This window comes from Pristiophorus japonicus, chromosome 17, assembly GCF_044704955.1.
Source record: "Pristiophorus japonicus isolate sPriJap1 chromosome 17, sPriJap1.hap1, whole genome shotgun sequence".
Classification (NCBI taxonomy): domain Eukaryota; kingdom Metazoa; phylum Chordata; class Chondrichthyes; family Pristiophoridae; genus Pristiophorus; species Pristiophorus japonicus.
In genome coordinates this window covers 77,799,005-77,821,317 of record NC_091993.1, presented here as the reverse complement: position 1 = coordinate 77,821,317, position 22,313 = coordinate 77,799,005, and positions in this window count along the sequence as shown.

The following is a 22,313-nucleotide window of genomic DNA, read 5'->3' as shown; positions in this document are numbered from 1 at the left end:
TGTCTGAAAAGTCAGCACGTCATTAATAGTAGGTGGCGGGTCTGAGCAATTATTGTTCCTTAGTGGGAACAATGACACCTGCATCCCTCCTTTTGACAGAGCTGCTGACTTAGCTGCATTATCAGCTCTGGCATTCCCAAGTGCCACCTCATTCGACTGGCCTGTATGTGCTTGGCATTTGATAATGGCAAGTTTCAAGGGGCATTGAATGGCTCGCAGAAGATTTTCCACTTGTTCTGCATTTTTGATAGGGGTTCCTGAAGAAATCAGGTACCCGCGAATCTTCCAAATTTGTCCATAGTCATGTGATACCCCAAAAGCATACCTGAAATCAGTGTAGATATTAACTGTTTGTCCTTCAGCCAGAATACAGGCTCGAGTTAACGCAAACAATTCGGCTTGTTGGGCTGAAAAGGAGTCTGGAAGAGAGGCTGTTTCGACAACATTAAATGGAGTTACAATTGCATAAGCCGCTCTAGGTTGGTCCCTATCATTTCGTAGGGCTGATCCGTCCACATAGTACACTAAATCAGGGTTACACATTGGTACATCTGTTAGATTGATACGTGGTTTAGTCACTAATTCGGTTACCATTTCACATGAATGGGGTTCGCCATCTTCTTCCGTGGGGAGTAGAGTGGCTGGATTTAAGGTAGTGCATCTTTTGATGATAAGGTTCGGATTTGATAACAGTTCGACTTCATATTTAGTGGTTCTTGCAGAGGTTAGGTGTTGGGTGGCACATTTAGTAAGTAAAATCTCGACAGAGTGTGGGATATACAAAATGGTCTGATGATTTAGAGTTATTGTCTGAGCCTGTTGCATAGCATAATAAGCTGCTGCCAATGAAGGAAGACATCCTGGTAGTCCGTGTGCCACTGGGTCTAGTTGGGTACTGAAATACGCTACCGGTCGCTGCCTGTCCCCATGTAACTGAGTCAAAACAGATTGTGCAAAACCCGACTTGTGATGCACAAATAAGTTGAATAGTTTAGTGTAATCTGGTAATCCCAAGGCTGGTGCTGAAGTGAGGGGCTGCTTAAGACTCTGGAAAGCATTCCGGGATACTTCATTCCAAATCCTTCTTTAAGCATTGTGAGAATATAGTAGATTCATTCACAGCTCGTAGGTTATGGACAAACCTCCATTTGTGTGGGCTTCTGAACTGGACGAATCTGTGTGTTACACGGACTTCTCATTTATGCTTATAGTGATTCACAGATCACAGAATGTAAAGTACTTGTTTTCTAATTTTATTAAAAGGCTTCCAAAGCCAAGATTTTTCCAATACACCCAAAATGTTGATCAAGGAGATCACCTGAAATATCTCAAAATTCCAATTCAAATATTGTACTGCCACTCTTTATCCAAAAAAATCCTCCTACTGAGCTAGAAGCTTTTGTACCAAGATTTTACACCAAGGACAATGAGAGTGTACTCCCCCAGCCTGCACCTCGAGAGACCCACAAAGGCTTTAAAAAAAAAAGGCATTACAACTTCCCAAGGCATTACAACTTTTAACCACTGGGACCATGTCTCAACAAACCTATCCTTTGTGCATTTCCTAGCTCCGTAATTTCTCATCCGAATAAATCCACACCTGCGTTTCTAACTTAAAATGTCTTAAACTTCCCACATACAGGACAACACTATGAAGGGTTAAAAAACTTCACTTTGTTTGAAAAAGTGGGTGGAGCTAAAACAAGTCAGGCAGCTCCACAACCTTTCCAAACAGGTTTCCAGACACAAGGAAAAAACACAGAAGCACTCTCATTCAAAGATAAGACATTTACGCGCACATTCACAAAAGTCTCTCTCCATTCAATAAAGCTTTTTTTTTGCTAGCTTTATTTTTTTTTTGAATCCATAAGTCACTTTCAGGTTCTCTTTTTTTTTTACATTTGATTTACTTCCTCTGTTAATTTTACATGGGCTTGAAGAATCGGAACCCAGGCCTTTTCTATTACTTTCATTTTTTTTCCCCTCCTCTACCTGGATCTCTGTTTATAAGACACTCCTCTAGACATGTTGTTCTCTCTAAATTAAATGAACCATCGGGTGGAAATGGCCTGTTTTCACCCTTAGTCCACTTTACCGTTTTTGTTTCTTTGGTCAATTGAAGACTGACCACAATTCTGGAGCATGGCATAGGCTGGTGTGCCTTTTGTGGAGTTTTAACTTGCTCCGGCACCCATTCTGGATGATTAAGATTTTCCAGTTTCTGATCTCACAATCCTTTCGGCCAACCGAGTTCTCTATGCCCACTTCTCCTGGCCGTTACGTGGCCTGAAAAGGCTCTTAATTCGGGCTCAGTCTGGGTGTGAGATATGTTGGCACGAACCAACCGTAGTTGATCAATCAGTTACTGTTTCTTTTCTTAATCAATCCTTGTGTTTTTTTTTTTCAGAATCACAATTTTCCCTCGTGACTCTTCCCGTTTCTCTAATGACAATCTCTCACAAAGGTATTGCACACAACAGTATAACAAGGACAACAAACAATATTCTCAGTCTGCGTTGTACGCCACTACAGACCAAGTCCTTAACCTATCCTAATAAAAAAACTGATAAAACTTATGGTTCCATACCCAAACTCTTATCACATAAGAACCTTTGATCGATTGCGCTTTCTTTTTTTTTCTCTACTCTTATCACATAAGAACCCCTTCCGAATTAAAAACAATAAAAATCTTATCACATAAGAACCTTCGATCGATCAGCGCTTTTCCTTTAAAACAATAAAAATCTTATCATATAAGAACCTTCAGGAACCTTTTTCGATCGACTAGCGCTCCCTTACCTACTGAAACCTTCCCCGGGCTGTTTCGAGATTTTTTCCAGAACCCGTTCCCTTCTGCTTGCAAGCTGAGAAAGAAATGGTTAAAAAAAAATAACTTAGCTTTTAAATGTCGAGTCTTGTAGATTGCAGTAGCTCCCCTGTGGACGACAGATTACATATGCGATTCAACAATGAAGAAACCTTCTTGTGAGCAAAAGGCTCACCTTGTTTGGCCACTGAAGCCTTTCACTGGAGAGGCACTATGCCTGTATCCATTTTACTCACAGGACAGAGAGTATGCAATCTCGGTGGAACCTCCAAGAAGTAACTGTCGAAATCTCGACCTCCAAAAAGAATGACTCCGACACTTACAGCTCCGGCAGAAGTTTCTTTAATTAGCTTTCTAGCAAGGGGCAGGTTACACTCAGTCAAGGGCTAAGTGAACACCTCCGCAATGGTACAGTTTCACAAGATATTTATACAGTAAAACCCAAGTTATGGCCTCTCCCTGTGTATTGCTCTGTCTCACAGTCAGTGAATATAGATAAAGAGTTAATTACTATATCCTGGTCCTGACATGGTTTACAGATATTTCCTTTTGTCAGGGTTATCAGTTGGCCAGCCGGCCATTACTCCATGAGAATGAGGTAATGGGCTATCACCTGTCTTGTATTGCGTCAGGATTGTTCAATTTCCTGGTCAGTTTATCGTTTACATCAAAAGGATGAGGTCTCTACAAGAGATAGTGGCTGGTGGTTTGAGTACATAGAAAAGGGTGGGGTGACATGGAACTCTTGTCGTGTAGACAATAGGAGAGCACCATGGTGGGGGGGGGGGGGGTACTTGTCTCAGCATGACTTGTCTCCTAGCTGTCTGCTGGCCATCAGCCATCTCCAACCAGGTTTAGCTGTTTACGCAAGCTGACTGATTTTATGCAGAAAGTTCTGGAAGGACCAGGACTCCCTCTTGTAATATATTGCAAGGGGCACACAAATACCGTATGGTATCAGCTTAGATGCAAATATATTTCCACATCCATCCTCTCTCATTCCACATTACCAGATCTAAAATAACCTGCTCCCTGGTTGTTTCCACAATGTATTCTAAGAAACCATCCCAAATGCACTCTATGTACTCATTCTTAAGGCTATCTTTGCCAATTGGATTTGTCCAATCTATATGAATATTAAAATCGCCAATGATTATTGCAGTACCTTTCTTACAAGCACCCATTATTTCTCAATTTATACTCTGTCCTACAGTGTAGCTACTGTTAGGGTGCCTATAGACTACTCCCACCAGTGACTTCTTTCCCTTAATATTTGTTATCTCCACCCAAACTGATTCTACATCTTGATCTTCTGAACCAATATCATTTATCACTACTGCACTGATCTCATCCTTTATTAACGGGGCTACCCCACCTCCTTTTCCTTTCTGCCTATCCTTCCGAAATGTCAAGTGCCCCTGAATATTCAGTTCCCAGCCTTGGTCATCTTGCAACCACATCTCTGTAATGGCTATCAGATCACACCCATTTATTTCTATTTGTGCCATCTATCTTGTTATGAATGCTGCGTGCATTCAGATGAAGAGCTTTTAATTTTGTCTTTTTACCGTTATTCCTACTCTGACTCTACTCTTATGTTTATACAACATGTATACTCAGAGTACGCCACTGAACCGCTTTTGAAATACACCAGATGTTTGGGATATCTGTATTCACATGTTGAATCCCAAACGTAAGATCTGTCAAGGTACACCATTGTACTGTATTTGCTTCATGGATTCTTTGCTTAAGAATTCATAGCAACGCATTGCTATTACGAATGATTCTCCAATATCTGTAGTATGTCTGAGAATGAAGCACCCTTAACCTTTCTTGGTGATAGAGAATTCAAACAGGCTGCATTCAGACAGGCTGTGAAAATTCAAAGACCCCAAGTCAAAGCTGCTATGTGCAACTCAGCATGTTGCATTAAGTCATCAATCAACTTGACATTTTAGGACCTTGGGTAGCAAGCCAATTAAAAGCTTAACAGACTATCAATTGCGCCAATAAGATCAAAGAAGGCGAGTTCTTTTCTGTAAATTGAACCAGGTATAAGTACAGCCATTTTGGCCATGTGGTCTCAGAAGGACAAAGGCCTGGCTTAAAGCCAAGAGCTTGTTGCAGCTGCCAGAATAAAGTTACATTAAAACTACAACCGGAGTTCGCATTTCATTGGAAATTAAGAGGACTAACAATTTTGGCGTCACAAACACGATCGCTGAGGGAAGAAACTGAATTTTGGACCGGACCTACAAACTGAGATAAGGACTCTGCTTTATAAAAGTCCTCGGACAAAAGTCTAAATTCGCCTCTCCTTCTACGCGATTCCAAAAGCTTCCGGTTTGCGAACCCTCCGGTTGGTAGTCGGCTCGAGGTCTAACTTCGGCGGTGTATTAGCTAATTAATCACTGACCCACTGATCAGCTGGAAAGCCTACAACTCGAGACCCCAGTAAAGAAATCAGTATTATGGCAGCATGAGATAAGAGCAAAGAATTGCCTACAACTGTTAAAGGCGGGCGGGCACCACCTGAGGTTTCGATAGATGAAATCCTCGAACAGTTGAAAGAAAATATAGAGCAACAATTCAACTTATCTAAAACCTGTATTAAGATCAAACAAAAGTACGGAACCTCCAAAGGACAATGGTCCTTGGACGAGATTAAAAGGGTCTGGGGATAAACGACCCGTATGAAAAATAAAGAGCGAACTAGATGGTCTCTAGCCGTTATGGGACAGATCCGAAAGCGGAATGAAATTATAATGCATTCCCAACATGATCGAGAACTGACCAGTACAAAGGACCAATTGCAAGCTGTTTGTGCACAGCTGCGACAGAAAAGACTTGAACTTGAAAAGTCGGAAGCGGAAGTTAAAGATCTTAAAGGTGAAATTAAAGAATGGAAAAAATCATTAGGTCAAGAGACAGTAATAGGAAAAGGAAAATGTATCAGTCAATTCCCAGGGTACCCATGTTTGGATAAATTAAAAGCACAAACCGAAGACACGACCGAGGAATAGATACGGATTCTGAATCCTCTGACGATACAGGTTCGGAGAGTGAAGAATTAGGGGTGCGCTCTGCCCCGTTTAAAAAAAGACGAGTTGTAGTCAAATCAGAAGAGACTGTGGATGAGGGCGGAACCAAAAAAACGAGGAAAAGGGTGTATGCAGAATACTTATTTTATGATCCGGCAGACACAGAGAAAATTGATAAATGGTCCAAGGAGTTGCCCAATCCAAAGAAAAGGGGAGTGAAAACATGGGGCCAATTGGACCGCTTAAGAAGTATATATCAACTTCATCCCTGGGACGGAGTGCAAATTTTGACCATAATGGTGCCAAAAACACCAGGAAGAAAATTGCACGACAAAGTAGAAGAAGCTTTGGGGCAGGATGAGCAAGATTTAAACGCAGGGTGGGAGGCGATTAAACACTGGCTGCAAGCCTTCAGTCCAGCTAAGACATACTGTGGAAAAATTGCAGCCTGCCAACAGAAAGGAACAGAGGAGGTCCTGGAGTATGACGAGCGGTTTAGATGCACGTGGCTAGAACATTCGGGTATGAATAATACGGATGAGGAAATGGATGAACAAGTGTTTGGACCCCTGAAAGCAGCTTTTGTGGCAGGTATAAAGCCAGAACTGTCCAAAATGCTTAAGGTAGTGTTACCGGACTGGGAAGGTAGAGGAACTACCTTTGCAGCATTTGTGGATCGATATAACCAATTAAATTGGGATATGGGAGCGAAAGTCCCAGCTGTACAAGCTATGGGATGGAAATCCCAGGATTCCGATAAACAGTTATTCGGAAAATTACCCGGAAAATGTCATTATTGTGGGAAAGAAGGTCACTGGGCCAAGACGTGCAGGGCAAAACAGCAAGGTCGTGGCCGGGGAAGAGGATGCAGCCAGGGATACAATTCAGCCAACAAACCAGGCTCGTCACAAGATAACGACCTCATAGCAGCATTTAAGCGACTGACAATACAAGAACAGAAGGAGTTACTTGGGATAGCAAAAAACGATTAGAGCCCACCCTGGCCCCCCTCTTCGCACTAATACAGCAGAGGGGAGATGGGATATATATAACTGTGAGGGTGGGCGATAAGGATGTGGACTGTCTTTTAGACACAGGGGCGGAATTAACATGCTTACCCCTACAATATGTAGACTTTTTGCCGTTGGATGGTAGGGCACGTACAGCCTATGGAGTTGGGGGCCATAAAATGGAAATTAAAAGGACAACACTGGTACTTATAGGGCTGGGTCCACATGAACTAACCACGCCGGTTTGGATAGGCCCAGTAGATCAACCACTTTTGGGAATGGACGTTCTAATCCAAATAGATTCATCGTTGCATTTCGAGAATGGTCGGGTGACAATGTAAATGTGGATTCTTTTCTCTCAATCTGGTTCAGTGAAATTACTGAGTCGAATACCGATTGTGCTTTCAACAAAGCAGTCTTTATTCACCGGCCGGCGAGACTTATCAGACAGAAGGTATACACTCTCGATAGAGCGTACACACTTCCAACGGATAAGCGAAGTTACATCGTAAAGCGACAACAGTTAGACATTTTTGAAAATAGATAACAAAATACAATTAGATTGACATTCTAATTCAGCTTATCCCTTTTGATTCTTCCTTTTCTTTGTCCACTCATTAGTCAATATCTATATGGGCTGTTTCTACGAAAGCTCAGGCATTGCCTCTAAATGTTACAACTTTACTGGCGTGACTTACTAACTGAAACCTTGCAATTCTGCTAATTGTGCTGATGTTGTATTTCCATATATTTATTTCATGTTACAATTTATATTGGCAGGATTAGTAGCTTAAAACCTTGAGAAAGCCTGTTAATTGTGCTGATGTATTATTTGCAATCTGACATTCTCTTAGTTATTTTTCCATGGCTTATACATTTTCATATATCTAGTTCACTTTACTGTCTTTAATTCCATATATCCCATTCACATATCCACATTCCCTCCTTTTATCATTCTATGATAACATTTAGGATCATTCTAAGAGTATTGCATTCATCCGTTCACACTCCATTTCCAGAATCATATTATTGTTGAGTAGTTCTTTAGTAAATGTAGATTCTTTAGTTTGTTGGATCATAACCCGGGAGCCCTTGACCACAAGAGGGTTTGCTAACCTTGCCATCATTACTTTACAGCAGAGGTTAAGGCAACCAACAATCAGACAACAGGTAATTATTATTACAGTGAGAACAATTGCCCCATGCATTAGATAAGATCTCCAAGACCCACCTAAAAGCCAATCAGACCTGCTAGGTTCTTTTGCTAGTGTGGATAACTTCTTCACCTCCCTCCTTATGTGATCAGCAAGATTGGTTATGTTTTCTGAACTATCAGGAATGTAAGTGCAACATTCAGATCCTATCAGGGCACACGTTCCCCCTTTCTCAGCTAACAGGTAATCGAGGTTTTGTAATGCTACGGTCCTTATTGCTACCATTTCAGCTGTGATGTCCTCCAGAGCTTCAGCAGTATGGTTAGCTATCTGTTCCAATATCGTTTCTAAGTTCTGTACTTCGTCCATGAGACGTCTTATCCCGATTGGGAACACCAGGACCCCAAAGAACTTGTTGGCGGGGGTGATGGCTCGCTTAAATCGGCTGGAGGCATGTGCTTCCACCAGGGTACGTACTTGTCGCACAAATGGCACCACATATCCCATATAGCAGGACCCTGTCCATCACCTGGGCAACCAAGGATATGCCTTATGATCGCACACGAAATACGTGCCGTTAAAGGCTGCTTTCTGATATATTGCCTCCGGGTCCCAGGACTGGGCCCACAAACCTGCGTTATTCGGATCGTGAGAGTGGATGGTAACTCGTGCACCTGTGGTGAGGTTGAGACTGTGTGGGCAATTGCTGTACCCTACGATATGTCCCTTGTTACTGGTGTCATTTCGAATTAGACATATGTCCCCTGTTGGTCTCCCAATCCCTGAGATATTGGTCAGAGCTATGAATGGGGGTTCCTTTTCACGGTTGTAGGTTGGTTGATATCCTCCCTGGAATGTCTGACTAATGGGATCTCCAAGACTCTCCCACTTGGTGACCTCCCAGTGTTTGTTCAGGTGGTAACGGTATGATACTCCTCCTGGTCTCCGTGATCCCTCTCTTGACCCGCCTTTCATCATTCGTACTTGTATTGGCCCCCCTCCTCTTATTATAGTTTGGCTCTGAATCCATCTGACAGTCTCAGTTAGGGTCAGTGGAACGGTGCGCAAAGGAATTCCCCTTATGGAATGTATAGGGATATGTGAACACACCCAGCATCTAGAAAAGTGCCCTTTTTGCGCATAAACATAAGACATATACAAAAAGGTGTTTACATGGAGCTCTCGTCTTTGTCTCCCCTCCCATGCGCCAAAACTGCCATATATCCATACTATTATACAGACTATGGCAAACAGACATGGTTTCATCTTAAAGCTCAGAATTTCGCTGATTAAAAAAAGTTCGGTTCTCCCGTCTCTCTTCTTAGGTCACCGTCGGTGTAGCTGGCTGTCTATTACTACGGGTAAAAGTTCAAACTGGTCCACGTTCCAATTAGGATGTCAACTGCCTTGTTCAGCTATGGAGAAGAGGAAATCTGGAACAGAAACAGGAATTAGAATAACCAGTAAAATAGGTTTGTTAAAGGGTGGTGAGCTTGCAGGTGAACCCAGGCATTTTTCCCCTCAACCTTAGCTGCAGTAGTGGTAGTGAGTAACACCTGAAAAGGCCCCTCCCATTGCGGCTCCAATCCCTTTCGAATCCATTTCTTAATCAAGACATACTTCCCTGGGACCACGAGGGATGATTCGGGTAAGACTGGGAGGTCAAGGTGAGCCCCTCGAACCTGGTTGTGGGCTACTCGCAGAGCCTGAGTTAAGGAAAGAATGTATGTGGTCATCTCCTCAGTCATGTGGTGGAACTGGACAGTGGAGGGGACATTCTGATTCCAGGGGGTTCTTAGGGGTTTACCATAAATGACTTCAGCGGGGGTCAGCCTAGTCTTACCAGTTGGAGTAGTGCGTATCTGGAATAGGGCTATGGGAAGGAGTTTAAGCCAATTGAGTCCAGTTGATGCTACCAGTTTTGCAAGCTTGGTTTTAAGAGTTTGATTAGCACGTTCAACTAATCCCGCAGCTTGGGGTCGGTAGGCGCAATGCAGCTGCTGGTTAATGTGCATCTGGGAGCAGAATTCTTTGTTAACTTGGCCAATAAAGTGAGGGCCATTATCAGAACTCAGTCGAGCAGGGATACCATATCTAGGAACAATTTCCCTCATTAACACTTTAACAACAGTTTGAGCTTTATTGTCCAGGGTAGGATAAGCTTCGATCCATTTGCTGAATACATCCACTATTACTAGCACATATTTGTAACACTGAACCCTTTGCAACTCAATGTAGTCCAACTGCAAGGTCTCAAAGGGACCTTCTGGTAGGGGCGTCTTACCCCAATCACAGGGGACTCCCTTCCCTGGATTATGCTGTTGGCAAACAAGGCAACGACTACTAGTGTTCTGGGCCAACGCCTGAAGTCTGGGGTGCCACCAAGTAGCCAAAAGCTTATCACTTGTCGCCGTTGCTCCACAATAGTAGCAAAATGCATACATTCTATAACCCATGAGGCCAAATCGTCAGACATGCAAGTCTGTTCCGCGGGAGTGGTCCAGAGTTTAGAGACATTGTCATAGGTACATCCATAATCTTTCCACAACAGTTTATCTTTTTCAGGAGCGTCCTCCTGTGCTTTAATAACATCTTGGATGGTTGGCATTGGTTTTTCCGAGGCTAACTTATCCTTTGTAGGGTTTTTAGTTTGACTCATCATTCTAGGCACTACCATTCGTTGTCCACGAGAGGCCTGTTTGGCCTCTTGGTCAGCACAACGATTCCCTATATCAACCAGAGAATTTCCGGTAGTGTGGGCGGTACATTTGACAATGGCAATGCACTTGGGGAACATGAGGGCTTGCAACAAATCAGATACTAGCTGTTTATGAGATATCTCATTCCCATTTGAAGTTAGGAATCCCCTATTCTTCCATAATTGTCCGAAATCATGGGCTACTCCAAAGGCATACCCAGAGTCGGTATAGATATTAACCTTGAGGTCTTTAGCCAAGATACAGGCTCGGGTAAGGGCAAATAGTTCAGCTTGTTGGGCGGAATAGGCGGTCTCAAAGGCGGCAGATTCCACGACCTGATTCTCCTGGTTTACTATGGCGTATCCAGAATTTTGTCTGCCTTCTGGGTCAATGGAAGAACTTACGTCTACATACATAATACAGTCTGGATCTTCCATTGGTACATCAACTAAATCCTCCCTGACTGATGTGGCCTCCTGAATTAAAGATAAACAATCATGACTGGGTTCTTCCTCATCTTGGGGCGGCTCGGTAAGAAAACAGGCCGGATTGATGACAGTATAGTGCCGAAAGGTCAGCCTTGGATTATTTAGTAGGTAGATCTCATATCTACTTTGCCTAGCCATGGTAAGATGTTGAGTCTGTAGTTGACCCAAGAGGGCAGCTACGGAGTGAGAAGTATATACAACAATATCCTGCTGAAGGGTAAGGTTGGCGGCAGATTGAAGGCTATTGTAGATAGCAGTTAATATTTGAGTACATATGGGGTGTCCCAAGGCAACGGGGTCTATTTTAGAAGAGTAGTAAGCAACAGGCCTATGTTTATCCCCGTGTTTCTGAGTTAAGACAGCGGTAGCACAATCTTTCATGATCGTACAATACAGTTGAAAGGGACGGTCGTAGAGGGGCCGTCCCAAAGCCGGAGCTTGCAGCAGGGCTGTTTTTAGTTCCTTAAAGGCTTGGATGTCTGTGGTTTCTATTTTAAAGCTGCCTTCCTTGATAGTGTACGATGTGAGTTGCTTGGTCATCAGGGCAGCATTAGGAATCCAAGATCTACAGTAATTTATCATCCCCAACCACTGCCGCATTTGTCTAGCTGTGCTAGGGACTGAAAACTGGCAGATGGGTTTGATTCGACATGCCTCCAAGGCTCGGTGGGTGCCTGATAAAATGATCCCAAGAAATTTGACTTGAGACTGGCTAATTTTGACCTATAACGGGGATACTATGTATCCCAGGGAGGACAAGTAATTCAATAACTGATTAGCATCCTCTCTATTACTTGGTTCATCTGTACTGGATACCAGTAAATCGTCCACATACTGAATTAAAGTAGATCCCTTAGTCAGCGTGAGAGATTGTAACTGTTTCTGCAGGCACCTTGAGAATAAGGTTGGGGAGTGGATGAACCCTTGGGGAAGTCTAGTCCAGGTATATTGCTGTCCCTGGTAAGTGAAGGCAAATAGGTACTGACTTGCCTGGGCTAGCGGCAAAGCGAAGAAGGCGTGCTGGAGGTCTATTATTGTGAAGATCTTGGCGTCTGCTGGGATTAAAGACAGTATCTGTGCTGGGTTGGGAACCAGAGCGTGCATGGGCTGGACGATAGCATTGATAGCTCGAAGGTCTTGGACTAAACGGTATTCGTTTGGTCTGCCTGGCTTAGGGACTACCAGTATAGGAGTATTACACGGGGACTGGCATCGGACCAAAATCCCCTGTTCCATTAGCCCCTTAATCAGTCGGTGGATACTCAGTATTGCCTGTGATTTCAGTGGGTACTGTCGGATAGAGGGCCAGTCCACATTGCCCTTCACTGGGATCTCAATTGGATCAATGGGAGTATAACCCACATGGGTGGGGTCCTCTGCCCACACATGAGGATCCACATAGTCAGGTATGTCAGAGCCAGTATGATGCTGTAGAGTCGTTAAGACCTTCTCGGGGTCCCCATGAAATTGGACTGTTCGGCCATGTTTTACAATTTGCACATCCCGGCTGGTAGGGTCAGCCTCATCTATGGCCTTGCGCACCATAACTCCCAAATCTTTAGCATGGTGAGGGGCTAATACTTCACGAGCAATATGCGGTGCCACTGTTAGGGGCTGTCTCCACAGATTCATATCCATTTCCACAAAATCTGCCTCTCCTTCCGGTCCAGTCACTCTAGCCCTTAATAGAATTCCCTTCACTTCCCCTTCGTGATCCTGATAAAAGTTCTGCAGGTCCTGATTCTTTCCGCTGGGATCGTATGCTAGGGTTACGTGATAGGGTGCCTGCGGCAGGTCTAGAGACCACCACTGAGGGGTTCTAGTGGTATAATACTGCCGCTTAAGGGTTCCCTGTTTTACAATAATCCCATCATCTCCACACTCTAAATGCAACTGGAATTTGCAGAGGAGGTCTCTAGCCATCAAGTTACAGTCCAGATTGGTAGTGATGACAAATCGATGTTCTACTGATTCTTCCTGGTAACCCACTTTAACCGGTTCTGACACCGGGAATGTCGAGATTTGTCCCAGGAATCCTGAAAGTTCCTGTGTTTCAGTAGAGGCAGGGAGTTTAAGCTTTGATTATACAGAAGACATGAAGGCTCCCGTATCTATCAAAAAGGTTCACCACTCATTCAGAATTTTTAACAATATCATTGGTTCGTCGTCCGGGGAGGATCCCTGCACAATCAAGCTGCGTAGTCAATACGAATCGGGGGACAATTGACCAAAGGGGTTATTCTGGGAGAAGTTAGTGTAAGATCCTTGTCCTCTTCCCCCTTGTCCCCCTTCCTCTTCCTCTTCCTTTTTCATGCTGACGGTAGTGGCAATTTTTATTCCAATGTCCTTCCTGCCCACAATTAAAGCAGTCATTTCCTCTTACCCAGTCCCGCCCTCTTCCCATACCATGCTGGGGACAATAGGGAGGTTTGTAATTAGCAGGGCTCGGGCCGTTTGGGTGTTTAGTATAACCGTATCCTTGCTTATCCATCCAATCCTGTATGCAACACTACGGTTCCATCTGGTGTTCCCTTGGGTCGGGTTTTGGTCCTTCCACCTGAGATGGCTCTTCCTTTCTAGTCACGTATTCAGACTTGACCCGGGTTGGGGGCGCACCTCCCCCCTCTCCTTTCTTTTCCTGCCAATAATATCTAACCGCCCTTTCCATCTGGGCTTTACTGTTATCTGCCCAATTCATATTATTTGTCTGGATAGGGTGAGCAATCGAATAGGGCAGACACTGAAGTAGAATAGCGCAGAATTGAGGAGAATCCTCTCCCTCCCTGAAGGCATTATCTCCTGATTGACTCCTGTATATTTCAATAAATCTTTCCATAAATTCATCGGCAGTTTCTTCACGCTTGGGTTTAGTTTCTAATACTGTGGCCATACTGATGGGCTTCTGAAGGGTCGTGGTGAGAGCATTGAAGATAGCGTTTAGGCGATCCTGGACATCATTAGGGTGAGCAACCACCAATGCATCATGAGTAGCACGTCCTAGGTGAGTTAGAAATCGGGTGTGTTCAGTTGGGCTCAAGGTTTGCTTTACCAAGGCCCACAGGTCCCTTGATTCTGCATTATAAACTGAAATAGTAGTTCAAAGATGATCTATAAATTTGATAGGTTCTTTTTTTCGATCTGGTATGCTGGCCATAAGGGCCATAATTTCGTTCGGTTTCCAGGGCACATAGACATCTATAGTGGGGTGGTCTGCAGCTTGTTGTGCATCAGGGTTTGGCATTGGTCTGACAGGGAATTGGTGTCGGGACTTTGGGATCTTGAAAATTATTTCTAGGTCGGAGGATGTTTCAAAGCTGTCTGACTGCTTGACAATTCCGCGTCTCGATCGGCGGGGGTGTTTGCTATGTCTTTCACAACTTGGACTGGTAGATTGACTAGAAGATTTACGGGACTGTCTGTGATATCGAGATATAGTTCTGCCCTTTCGAGTGTGAGATCTGGTCCTTTCGGCTATATTGCTTGTGAACTGGGGATCCGAATCGCTATCAGAGGATGAGGAGTCAGTTTGGGTTTGTTGCTTTGTTGGTATGGGGTTATTTTTAACTCCTCTCGCCGGAGGGTGATGAGAAGAGGACTGGAGCAAGGGGCAAGGGGGTACGGGAGGCGCCGTTGGGCGCTGAGTCAGTGACCACTCATCAATTTCATCATCAGCCTCGGTCAACACAAAGCCAGCCATTTGACTATGTAGTCGGTCAATACCTTTCTCAGAGGTCCCAGAGGATCTCTTAGTAAGTTTCTCGTGCGCGCATTCTTTTTTTTAGGACGTCTACAGTTTTAACATGTGTTCCCTCTGTCAATGAGAGTCCTAATTTAATAACATTTATTTGCCAACTTGACAGAAGTGATGCATCTTTTAATTTTTGACAATAGTGTCGCCATGTTGCAATTAAGTTTTTGTCCCCTTTTCCTCGTCCCCTTCTCCAAATTAATCCCTGTGCTTTTTTTGCTACCTCTACGCTTCTAGTGCCACCTAGAGGCCACTGGTCATCTCCTAATAATTTGTTCAGGGCTCCTGATAATTTTCTAAATTCTTCAGCTCTTTCAGGGAATTCCTCACATAACTTTTGTAGCGGACTATCCGCATCTGTTGTTTTATCCAACTGATTACCCATTTTCACGCTGCCCCTCATGATTAAACCGACTCTAATTACCGCGTTGTTACGCGTTCGCGTCGCCGTGCGATTTGAACTAACTTAAAACAAACACAGATTTAACTAAAACTAACACTGACTTCCGCGTCGCCCCGCGGTTTGCGTCGCCGCGCGATTTGAACGAACTTAAAACAAACACAGACTTTACTGAAACTAACACTGACTTCCGCGTCGCCCCGCGGTTCACGTCGCCGCGTGATTTGACTTCACTAAACTAACACAGACTTCCGCGTCGCCCCGCGGTTCACGTTGCCGCGCGATTTGAACGAACTTAAAATAAACACAGACTTTACTGAAACTAACACTGACTTCCGCGTCGCCCCGCGGTTCGCGTCGGCGCGCGATTTGACTTCACTAAACTAACACAGACTTCCGTGTCGCCCCGCGGTTCGCGTCGCCGCGTGATTTGAACGAACTTAAAATAAACACAGACTTTACTGAAACTAACACTGACTTCCGCGTCGCCCCGTGGTTCGCGTCGCCGAGCGATTTGACTTCACTAAACTAACACGGACTTCCGCATCGCCCTGCGGTTCACGTCGCCGCGCGATTTGACTTCACTAAACTAACACAGACTTCCGTGTCGCCCCGCGGTTCGCGTCGCCACGTGATTTGAACGAACTTAAAATAAACACAGACTTTACTGAAACTAACACTGACTTCCGCGTCGCCCCGTGGTTCACGTCGCCACGCGATTTGACTTCACTAAACTAACACAGACTTCCGCGTCGCCCCGCGGTTCGCGTCGCTGCGCGTTCACGTCGGCCCACAGTTCACGCTGCTGCGCGTTTGCGCCGCCATGCGTTTCACGCTTCTGCGCGTTTGCGCGGCCGCGCATTTATCTAGCCCTACCTTTCGTGTTGCTGCGTGATTTAAATCCAATCAGTGCCTTGACGGGCCAAGTGATATACAAGGTCGACGTCACACCTGACTTGGACACTTATCCTCTATTTAATTCCCCATAAGTTTTACTTAATTCCCTGTGAGCCTAATTTAATTTCTTATGAGCATTATTTAATTTCTTTTAGTCTCCAGATTTCCCTATCCTTTCGTGTCACTGCGCAGTTTAAATCCAATCAGTGCCTAGACGGGCCAAGTGATATACAAGGTCGACATCACACCTGACTTTGACACTTATTTCCTAAAGTTTAAATCCAATCAGTGCCTAGACGGGCCAAGTGATATACAAGGTCGACGTCACACCTGACTTGGACACTTATTTCCTAAATTTAGAAGGTATTCGCCAGATTGTTATGGATCTCGTTCAGACACTACCCGAGAACCAGCGAGTGGCTAAACTTTTCTCAGACTTTTGAAACCGGGGGAAACTGGAACAGTATTGAAATCATACTCACTCCAGTGGCCACTTTCCCCTCGTCTCGTCCAAGGCTAGTCTGGCTCTTAATTCGCAAGTTTTCGGCAGTCGTCCGTTGAGATCCCACTTCTGACACCAAATGTAAATGTGGATTCTTTTCTCTCAATCTGGTTCAGTGAAATTACTGAGTCGAATACCGATTGTGCTTTCAACAAAGCAGTCTTTATTCACCGGCCAGCGAGACTTATCAGACAGAAGGTATACTCTCTCGATAGAGCGTACACACTTCCAACGGATAAGCGAAGTTACATCGTAAAGCGACAACAGTTAGACATTTTTGAAAATAGATAACAAAATACAATTAGATTGACATTCTAATTCAACTTATCCCTTTTGATTCTTCCTTTTCTTTGTCCACTCATTAGTCAATATCTATATGGGCTGTTTCTACGAAAGCTCAGGCATTGCCTCTAAATGTTACAACTTTACTGGTGTGACTTACTAACTGAAACCTTGCAATTCTGCTAATTGTGCTGATGTTGTATTTCCATATATCCATTTCATGTTACAATTTATATTGGCATGATTAGTAGCTTAAAACCTTGAGAAAGCCTGTTAATTGTGCTGATGTTGTATTATTTGCAATCTGACATTCTCTTAGTTATTTTTCCATGGCTTATACATTTTCATATATCTAGTTCACTTTACTGTCTTTATTCCATATATCCCGTTCACATATCCACAACATGGTCAATTAGAACTTTGAAGAAAGAAGAATTGAAGGAACATCCGATATGGGCTAAAGATAAGAATGATTGTGGCCTACCCCAGATGGAGCGTGCGTCATTTACCAGGACCAAGCCTCCATGCACTAAACAGTATCCCATCAGTCCAACTGCTATCGCGGGAATCTTACCGGTTATTCAGCAATTGGAGAAACAAGGGGTGCTTATTAAAACGCATAGCTCCTCCAATAGCCCCTTGTGGCTGGTACAGAAATCTAATGAGACTTGGCGTTTGACTGTCGATTATAGGAAAGCTAACCAGTGTATTGATCAAAAAGCTCCTTTGGTCGCAGATCCCTCCACCATTTTTAATGCCCTCAAACCGGAACATAAATATTTCTCGGTTATAGATATGGCCAACGGATTTTGGTCGGTGCCTCTGGCACCGGAGGTTCGACAGTGGTTTGCTTTCACTGTCCAACGACAACAGTATACTTGGACCCAGTTACCGCAGGGTTTCCACAACAGCCCTACGGTATTTCACATGGCTTTACAAAGCCTTTTGCGAGAACTACCTCCCCCGTCATCCACAGTCATCCAATATGTAGACGATATCCTGCTAGCTTCAAACACGGAAGAACAGCATGAGCAAGATTTACAAGCTTTGCTGGACCACCTTTGGCTGAAAGGACATAAAGCCAGCATCGACAAAGCACAAATATCCCAAGAAGAGGTTGTATACCTGGGACAAAAGATTTCACAAGGAAAGAGAGAACTTACCCAGAATAGAACAGCAGCCATTCAGGCTGCTAAAAAACCCATCACTATTCAGGAACTAAGGTCTTTTTTGGGATTGTGTAACTTTAACAGAAATTGGATTGACTCCTTCACACAGCTTGCTCAGCCATTGAATGATATCATAAAGGGGAAACGTGCCTCTAAAGAAGCCATCACCCTCACTAAGGAACAGCAAGAGGCCTTCCTGAGTTTGAAAAAGGCTTTGTGTTCAGCTCCAGCTCTTGGAATCCTCAACAGTGGTAAGCCATTTACCCTGTTTGTCCATGAGAAAGAAGGATATATGACAGCTATACTGACACAAGAACATGGGGATCGGCAAAGACCTATTGGCTATTATTCGGCAAAACTGGATGCGGTAGCCCTCGGATATGGAAGTTGCCTAAGGGCCATGGAAGCTACATATCGAGCGGTAATGATCACTGCGGGTCTAGTCCTCGACCAAAAGCTGATTGTCAAGTGTCCCCACACCGTACATGCTTTGCTGTCTATGAGTAGAATGTCTCAGGTGACGGCAGCTAGATGGACCCGCTGGACAGCAGTTTTGGAAGCTCCTAATCTTCATATCGTCCGGGCCAGCCCGGTTAATCCCGTAACTATGCTCCCGATGTCAGAATCGAGGGAGCAAGAGGGGGGAGAATGTGAAGAGCATGACTGCATGGAGATTTTAAAAGAAACAGAAGAAGCAGCCTTAGCAGCAGAGGAGCCTCTGCACAACCTAGACCTCATCCTGTTTACAGATGGTTCCTCCTTTGTTGACAATGGTACCAGAAAAGCAGGATGGGCAGTTAAACCTTATATGAGGTAGTGGCAAAAGGATGTTTACCCTCAGGAACGTCTGCACAACAGGCTGAGTTACGGGCCCTGTCAGAAGCATGTCGAATAGCAGAAGGACAGACAGCTAATGTCTGATTCGCGTTATGCTTTTGGAGTCGCTCATGACTTTGGACTGTTATGGCGGAAAAGGGGATTCCTCACTGCTGCTGGTACACCTATCCGAAATGGAAAAGAAGTCCGGGACTTACTAGAGGCCATACAATTACCTCAGGAAGTGTCCATCCTGAAGTGTAAGGCCCATACCAAGGAAAATACCACAGAAGCACAGGGAAATGCCCTAGCCGACCAGGCAGTTAAAGATGCCGCCTCACAGGGTTTTCCCCCCAGAAGAACCAACACAGGTGTGCAGATTGAAAGTACTCAGGACTCTGACACGAGACCTTCAAACAATGCTCCCGAGAGGAAAAATGGACATGGATTGAGGCAGGAATTAAGCTATGTGAAGATGGTGTCTGGAGACAAAGAGTTACCGACAAGCCAGTCGCGCCACAAGCACTTATGCCTTTTTTCGCCCAACAGATCCACTCGTGGGGACACTTGGTTTCACAACAGATAACGGCATGGTTCCAGCAATGCTGGTGGGGTCGAGGATTTAAAAAACATGCCCAGCTGGTAGCAGACCGTTGTGTGGTCTGCCAGAAAAATAATTCTGGACCCATCACGGTAATGCCCCAAATGAGACCCCCTGCCCCTGTCGGACCATTTCAACATCTGCACGTTGATTATATATCTCTTCCTTCATGCCAAGGATACAATAACATTCTTGTCATGGTCGACAGATTCTCTAGATGGGTAGAAGCTGTCCCAACTAAAAGAGCCACAGCCAATCACACTGCAAAGGTCTTTTGTAAGAATTACATTCCCCGATGGGGAGTCCTGAGTTGCATTGACTCAGATCAGGGAACACTCTTCACAGGTGCTGTCTGCCAAGAAGTCTGTAGGTTACTGAACATTACGTGGGATTTACACTGTCCTTATCATCCACAATCATCAGGACAAGTAGAACGAATGAATCGAACTCTGAAACAACAGCTTGCCAAATATCACCAAGAAGGAACACCATGGCCCCAGGCACTACCAATAGTGCTATGTAGTATTAGGGCAACCCCGAACAGAACTACAGGTCTAAGCCCATTTGAAATTATAACAGGAAGACCCATGTCACTGCCAGGAACTATCGATTTAAGGAAAGCTGATGTTCACTTAATGAGTGACACTTTGTTATCATACTGTCAGAACCCAACCAATGCTATTAGTTCTGTTTCCCGACAGGTATCGGCAGCTTGGGGTAATCCACCCGAAGGAGGACACGACATCATCCCGGGAGTCTGGGTGTATGTGAAAAAGTTGCATAAAGAACCTTAGGAGGAACCTTATCAAGTGTTATTGACCACCCAGGCAGCTGTTAAAGTCCAAGGAAAGAAAGCCTGGATCCACGCTTCACACATTAAATGAGCACCTGTAACTGAAGCTGAAATCTAATAAGGACAATTACTTTTTGCCAAAATGTATAAATTTACTGTGTTAATGATTGTAAGTATTCTAGGCATAGGCCTACTTCTTACTAGCCGACCCTCTGCACCAAAGGGAAATAGTAGGGTAGCAAGGGAATTATAGTAACTGCTTCCGGAATTCTGAAAAGGGAGGTACTTGCGCCCTACTCGGAACTGAATGTTGCACATATATCCCAGATAGCTCCGAAGAAATTACCCACTTAGTGGAGCATATCCAAAAGGAGGTAGAAAAACTTAAGCAACCCCCATCATTCACTTTGTGGAGCGGAGCCACTGAATGGCTAGGTTCAACAGGAACTTCATTGGTGGAAGGTTTAATTCTAGTCGTTGTAATTATTTTACTTTTATATTTTTTGTTTATGTTGATTAAATGTTGTTGTAACCAGGCAGCTGTAGCTGCTGTCCCGCATGTGAGACACCTTGCAGGTCCCAGCAGACCGTCTGTTCATGGCACAGGGGTATGTTATGCTTAAGGGAAGGTTGTTTACTGGTTGAATTAAGGTATTGATTGGATTAAATTGGAATAAGGTTAATCAACCTACTAAAACCAGACTTCCATTGTGGCCACGATGGAATTCGGGTTGGTGTAAATTTGTGTGGAAGCTACTAGTCCGGACATGTGGCGAAACAGATCAACAAATTTTAGAAGGAAACTCTATTAACATGTATGAAATTATTTTGTAGAATGTTTAACCAGTGATAGCTGATGTTTTATGATTCAGTTTGTGAAAGAATCAAAGGGGGGATTGATAGAGAATTCAAACAGGCTGCATTCAGACAGGCTGTGAAAATTCACAGACCCCAAGTCAAAGCTGCTACGTGCAACTCAGCATGTTGCATTAAGTCATCAATCAACTTGACATTTTAGGACCTTGAATAGCGATCCAATTAAAAGCTTAATAGACTATCAATTGAGCCAATAAGGTCAAAGAAGGCGAGTTCTTTTCTGTAAATTGAACCAGGTATATGTACAGCCATTTTGGCCATGTGGTCTCAGAAGGACAAAGGCCTGGCTTAAAACCAAGAGCTTGTTGCTGCTGCCAGAATAAAGTTACATTAAAACTACAACCGGAGTTCGCATTTCATTGGAAATTAAGTGATCTAACACTTGGGGTTAACAAATTCACTAAGATAGTATAATTCTCTGCCCCAATCATGACTAACAGAATAGCTTTCATCTTCTCGTGCACTGCTGATTCCTTATTTGTGAATTTGCACACCTGCTGGGAGTTCATTGACATCATTAGCTCTAAAAAACATTTGCAATCTTTCACAGTAGGATCTAAACAATTCCTTATTCTCATCAAAGGCTTCAAATTACTGGCATAAATCGTTGTCACATTCCTATTGCCTTCTTAGCTTAAGAGCCGTTAATCAATAATCTTGTATTGCTTTTCAATGACTAACTGGCTTCCCACAAGCTCTTTTTGTCAGTTCATCACTGTTCAGTACTCACAAAAAAAATGAATGGTTCTACCACCCTCATTCGGGAATCACACTGCCGGTATATCTTCTTGCTGTGCTCCACTTGCATTTACCTTCTCATAAAAGGAAATTCCACCAACATTTTCTTTTTGAAGAAACTTCCATTCTCGTCGCCATTTTGTAATGTAGTTGGTTCATGGGTTCCTTGGTTAAGAATTCATAGTGTTATGTCCTTGGATGATCTGATAATGATTCCACGAGGCAATGTGTTTTTCTTGAACTGTAGTGACCTTAGTCTTTTATTGATAACT